Source organism: Lactuca saligna, chromosome 6, assembly GCF_052625555.1.
Source record: "Lactuca saligna cultivar CGN05327 chromosome 6, ASM5262555v1, whole genome shotgun sequence".
Classification (NCBI taxonomy): Eukaryota; Viridiplantae; Streptophyta; class Magnoliopsida; order Asterales; family Asteraceae; genus Lactuca; species Lactuca saligna.
The window spans coordinates 132,530,846-132,537,865 of record NC_136422.1 but is presented as its reverse complement, the minus strand read 5'-3'; positions in this window follow the sequence as shown (position 1 = coordinate 132,537,865).

Sequence of the window (7,020 nt, the reverse complement as noted above, 5' to 3'; positions counted from 1 at the left end):
TTTTCCCAAAAAGAGCCTTGTAAGTGTTGCATGGCGGCCAAGACTGAGACTTTATGTGATAAATGAGCTTGGGAAGGCCAGATCTATGTGTGTATGGAATGGATATGACCGCAGAAGCAAGTTTTAGCTGATGCATGGCATGGACTTGCCGATTCTGAAGCACAAACTCGACGAGTAGCTTGAAGATTGTCCTTAAAACCACCCAGTGAGTAGTCCTGCCGAGTTATGGGTGAATCAGTGAGTTACAGAGAGTTAGAGAGGGATTGACAGGTGGACCGAGTCGAGTTGGGACTCGCCGAGTTGTCCTTGCGACTCGACGAGTTGAGTCACGGTGGCCCCGTGATTCATGACCAGGTGGAACTCGTCGAGTCAGGGGAGTACTCGATGTGTCAAAGGGAAATCCTTGCGAGTTGGTGAAAACGCGTAGACTCGCCGAGTCGCTCTAGTGCACTCACCAAGTCCGGTCAAATTGACCATTGACTGTTGACCAGAGTTGACCAGTGTTGACTTGATAGGGATGGTCAACCTTAATGGTACAAGTATTAATTATAGATATATGATGTTATAGGAGGATTATAGCTTGGGGGTTCGAGCACGAGTGATTTCCAGGGTTCGCGAGTTATCGAGATATACGAGGTGAGTCTTCTCACTATACTGTACCCGGAAGGGTTTGACTATGTGACCGGAAGGTCGAATATGATATGAGATATATGCATTATGTGTGATAAGTTAATCGTTATATGTGCCATGTATGATATGCTTGATATGGGCCGGAAGGCATTATGTTATGGGCCGGAAGGCGTTGTAAAATGGACCGTAAGGTTGTTGTGGGTAGGACCAGAAGGTTTACCCAGACGGGACAGAAGTCCCCTGAGACACATGGACCGGAAGGTCAGGGCCTGGAAAGGCGTAGGTGCGTAGGTTGTATTTTGGGGAACTCACTAAGCATTTATGCTTACAATTGTTGCGTTATGTGTTTCAGGTACTAGCGAGGACCGTGGGAAGGCGCCGGCGTGATCGTACACACACTCGGGGGAAACTATTTTGTGATCTTTGTTATGTAATCGGTCGTGACAATATTGTTTACATTGGAACTTAAATTATTACTCGATGTTTTTGATGTTTGTAAAAATGAAAAATTTGTTTAAAATTTATGTCGTTACAATTATGCTGGCCACTATGAATCTTGAACTCAAAAAGTCCTATGAGGATATGTATCCCTATGAAGTGCACCAAGATTTGTTGGACAGGTCCCACCAAAGAGCAAGGAAAGAGCGCTTTGAGATCATCACCAACATGATCACCGCTAAGATGGGGAGTGGAGAGTCCCTAACCTCTCATTTGCAAAAGATGCAGATGTATGTTGATCGTCTTCGCAAGTTAAATGTTAACTTTAGGGAAGATTTGGCTATCTACATCATTCTCCACTCCTTGCCCTCGTGCTACAACCATTGTAGGATGACCTACCACATGAACAAAGAAGAGGTCACCTTAAGCAAACTCCAAGGAATCCTAAGGACTGCTGAGAGCAACCTCAAGGACAAGTCTGTTGCATCAACTCCCACTCCACCTGCTGCTCCTGTTTTGGCCATTAGGCAAGGGAAGGGAAAGAAGAGGAAGGCTCCTTCAAAGAGCCACCGCAAGGGAAAGCCCCAAGATGGTACCTCTTCTAGTGGAACCAAAGTTGTTTCTACTAAGCCCAACTCAAACTCTAAGGAGGTAGAGTGCCACCACTGCCAAAAAATAGGACACTGGAAGAGAAGCTGCCCGAAATATCTGCAAGCCATCAAGGATGGGAAGATCAAGCCGTCTTTCGCAGGTATTTACACAATTAAATCGAATGATTCATCACATACTATTTCTTGGGTTCTTGATATAGGATGCGGTTTTCACATATGTTCTGATTTGCAGGGACTAAGAAGAGATAGAGACGTGGAGCGTGGAAGAATAAATCTAGTCATGGGGAACTGTAGATCGTCGCCTGTCACTAAGATTGGAATGTATTCTTTAGCTCTTAGTAATGGATTAGGTTTAGATTTAAATAATTGTTGCTATTCGCCAAATATGGCAAGAAACATCATTTCATTTCATGGTTTGTTTAGACAAGGATTTAGATATTCGTTTGATAATGAGAAAGGTTCAATTTATGCTTATCTAAATAGTGTTTTTTATTTTGAAGCATTGCCTTGTAATGGAATTAATGAAACTGTTATGGTTGTAGATAACCTAGGAAATGATTTATTGTGTGTGGATTCTTCCAATAGTTTAGATAAAGCATGCTTGTGGCATTATCGTATTGGACATGTTAACAAGAAACGCATAGCCCAACTCCAAAAGGATGGAGTGTTGGAGTCATTCGACCTTAGAGATGATGATGTGTGCGAGTCTTGTTTGCTTGGAAAGATGACCAAGTCACCCTTCATTGGCACTTGTGAAAGGGGTGAGGGTTTATTGGATCTCATACACACCGATGTGTGTGGGCCCTTTAGATCCACCACAAGGGACACAAACCGCTTCTATGTGAATTTCACCGATGATTATAGTAGATATGGGTATATTTACTTAATCAAGCACAAGTTAGAAACCTTTGAAAAGTCCAAAGAGTTTAAACAAGAAGTGGAGAATCAATTGGGCAGGAAAATAAAGATGCTTCGATCCGATCGAGGAGGAGAGTACCTAAGTCTTGAATTCCACGACTATCTCAAGGAATGCGAAATAGTTTCGCAATTGACGCTGCCTAGGACACCACAATTGAATGGTGTGGCTGAGAGGCGTAATCGAACCTTGTTGGACATGGTTCGTTCCATGATGAGTCGTGCTTCACTACCTATCTCATTCTGGGGGTATGCCTTAGAGACTGTCGCCCATATCCTTAATTTAGTCCCTACAAAGAAGGTTACCAAAACACCTCACGAGATGTGGATAAGGAAAGCTCTCTCGTTGGCACATATCTAGGTTTGGGGTTGCGAGGCTTTCGTAAGACGAGAGACTCACGACAAGCTCGAACCTCGTAGTGAGCGATGTATTTTCATAAGCTACCCGCAGAAATCCTTTGGATATCACTTCTATAGACCGAGTGATAATGTTGTCTTCGTTGCGCGGAGAGGGGTTTTTCGAGAGCGAGAACTCATAAGCCAATGGGATAGTGGGAGGCAAATAGATCTTGAAGAGATTCAAGAGACGAGCGATGAAGGAACCTCTAACGCTGGAACTCAACCCGAGGAGGAAACTCCGGTTGAACCGATTGACGGATCCTTACCTCTTAGATGTTCCGAAAGAGTTAGAGTTCAACCCCAGTTGTATGGTTTTCGTATTACTAACGAAGGGGGCACGTATATTAGTGATAGTGCACTAGTAAATCTAGATGAACCTAACAACTATAAGGAAGCCATGGCAGGCCCGAAGTCTGCAAAATGGAAAGAGGCGATGGACAGCGAGATTCAGTCCATGTATGACAACCAAGTTTGGAATTTGGTTGACCATGTGCCCGAACGTAAGACGGTTGGGTGCAAGTGGATCTTCAAGAAGAAGACGAACATGGATGGGAATGTGCACACGTATAAGGCGCGATTGGTTGCGAAGGGATTTACTCAAACTCCCGGAGTTAACTATGATGAGACCTTCTCATCAGTTGCTAAAATTAAGTCTATTAGGGTGATGTTAGCCATTGTTGCATTTAATGATTATGAAATATGGAAAATGGATGTCAAAACTGCTTTCTTTAATGGGAAGTTGGATGAGGATGTTTACATGGCTCAACCAGAGGGTTTTGTCGATGCAAAGCATCCCAATATAGTGTGCAAGCTTGAGAAGTCCATTTATGGACTTAAACAAGCATATCACAAATGGAATCTTTGCTTTGATGAGAAAGTCAAAGAGTTTGGATTTGTACGAAGCGAAGATGAATCATGTGTATATGTCAAAGCCAGTGGGAGTATAGTTGGCTTCCTTGTATTGTATGTTGATGACATATTACTCATAGGAAATGACATCCCGACACTGCAGGAAGTTAAGTCGTGGCTCGGGAAGTGCTTCGCTATGAAGGATCTCGGAGAGGCTTTCTATATTTTGGGAATAAGGATAGTGAGAGACCGAAGTAAGAGACTAATAGGACTTAGTTAGAATACTTACTTGGATAAGATACTAAAACGTTTTAGTATGGAAAACTCAAAGAAGGGAGAATTACAGATCCAAAGTAATGCCAAGTTGAGTAAGACTCAAAGTCCGAGTACTGAAGCCGAGATAGCAGAGGTGAGCCAAGTACATGACGCTTCCGCAGTTGGCTCAATCATGTATGCTATGACTTGTACTCATCCTGATGTGGCTTTCGCTTTGAGCATGGCCAGTAGATATCAAGGGAAACCTGGCAGAGAACATTGGACCACAGTCAAGAATATACTTAAGTTCCTTCGGAGGACCAAGGAATGGTTTCTAGTTCTCGAAGGGAGTGATGACTTAAAGGTGCGAGGGTATAGTGATGTCAGTTTCCAGACTGACAGGGACAACTACCGTTCACAGTCGGGTTGGGTCTTTACATTTAATGGAGGAGCAGTGACTTGGAAAAGTTCCAAACAAGAAGCCGTAGCTGATTCAACATGCGAATCAGAGTACATGCAGCGAGCGAAGCCTCGAAGGAGGAAATATGGTGTAAGAACTTCATTGGAGACCTTGGAGCTGTACTTTCCATAAATGAGCATATGGAAATTTTTTGTGATAATGAAGGACCGGTTGCCTTGACCAAGGAACCGAGGGATCATGGTAGATCTCGACATATCGACATAAAATATCACTTTATTAGACATCGGGTATAAGGACTCCTCGTAGTTAAGAGGATATCATCAGAGGATAACCCAACAGATCCGCTTACGAAGGGACTAAGTAGGGTTAAACATTTGCAGCACGCTAGGAGCATTGGGCTGAAGGACGATGTTAGTTTGGATTAGATAGTTTAGAAATATGTAATACATAATTGTAATTAACATTTGATGATTAAATAAAGGAGTGTTATTTATTAGTACAATTAATTTCTTATGTTGATTGGTTGAGTATTATTTTTCTTTGCATGTTTTGACTTCCTGAATAATTGATTTAATTAAGAATAATAGAATTATTCAAATGGTCCACAGTCGTTCATACGTTGGAAGTAGATATGAATGAAGACTGTCATGAATTGGTGTGTAGATTGTCTGAAAGGTATTAGACATAACAAAGGTTTGTTACAACGTTCATGAGTGCTTATGAATACCTTTGAGCATTGTAATAAACCCGCGCTTGCTGGAATCACTTCATGGAGTTTATCACGAGTGATCGCAAGATGATAATATCATATGGTCTTAAAACCAAGATGTATGGTTTATTGTTTGCTAATTGATTGTGCATTGATAATGGGAAACCGCATCAGTAAATTGATGTCATAAAACGCATTGTTGTGTATAATTTGATTAGTGAGTAGTAAACGCATATAAGTCGAAGTTTATCTGTTTCTTTTATCCTAAGAGGGTAAAAGCGATATCAGGGCCCCTCAATGATTTGATTTGACTTATGTATCAGGCCCGTTCAGGACTGACTTGATGTGTTCAATTAAGTTCTATGTCAAATGAATCTGAGGTCGAGAAACAAGCTGCTGGACAATAAGTATGACTATGTTCCATAAGATTGTCCGCACGATATTTAAAACAGAGGATTGTACAATCCCTTATCTAAAGGACATATTACTGATAAGATTAGAGTTCGACAATGTCTTTGAGAGCTAAAATTGCTAATCGAGTTATAATTACATTTGTGGTTACTAGACTTATCCAAATGGGAGACTGTTGGATTAGTGTCTAAGCCCGTAACCATATTTGGTAAGTACTTGACCCGGTTGTGCATGGTCCTTTTGGGTTGCCTTCACCAAAGCAACTTGACTGGAGAAATAATAGAGAAAGAGGTTATTATGATTTATTAATATATTATAGGAATAATATATTAAAGGAGAAATCATATTTGTTTAATTAATATTGGTCAATAATTAATTACGAATTAATTTTGTGATCAAATGTAATTAATTAAACTAGAGGGGCTGAATTGTAATTATGTAATAGTTGCAAATTAGGGAATTGGTTTCCCCAAAGGAGGGGTGGACGAGTTCAAGGGGATAAGGCCCTAGAATTCGTCCAAGGATAAGGCTTCTAGGCTTATCTTATGGATTGCTTGGTGGGCAAGCAACTAGATAAGGACAAGGATTGAGACCCTAATTTCTACCATATATAAAGACCCTTTGGATAAGGGAAACCGACCACTTCTTCCCGAGAAGGTTTAGAGTCGATTTCCTGCCTCTCTCCCCTCTCTCTCTTGCTTTCCATTTTCTTGTGGTGTTTGTGAGCCATTAGAGGTACTACACTTGTGGTACTTGCTTTCCAAGACAAAGAGATTGAAGATTTGTGTTGTTATTACAATATAACAACAAGAGGTATGTAATTCCTTCTACTACATAGATTTTGAAATAACTAGGTGCATGTTAGGGTTCTTCTTGTGTTCATAAAGTTGTGTATCTAATAGAGAAAACATAGATCCAAATTTAGGGTTGCATGCACACATAGGATTGTTTGTATAAAACCCATCACTTTCTACTATCAAAAACTTTTCTACTTCGGATATGATGTAAGACCCACTACAAGGTCAATTTTCCCAAACTTATTACATCATGAATATCAATGATATTGACAGTCGGCTAATTTCTGTGTCACTATTTGTTCAAATACTTTCATCATACTATCGTTGGAGTCTATTTGAAACTCACTCTAGTCACGTTATTGGACTATGGTAATTTAGCTCCAGGATCATTCCAATTCTTTTTCAAAGGTTGGATCATGTATCCACCAACCAGTGGTACCCTAGTTTGGATGGAAAACGTCTTGTGACCATTATATGAACTTACTTCTACTCTGCACCAGGACTGCATCATAGGGATGTAGGTCAAACCCTCGAGAACATACTTCTACTCTTTACATGAAAGATCGAAATACATCTAGGTTCAAA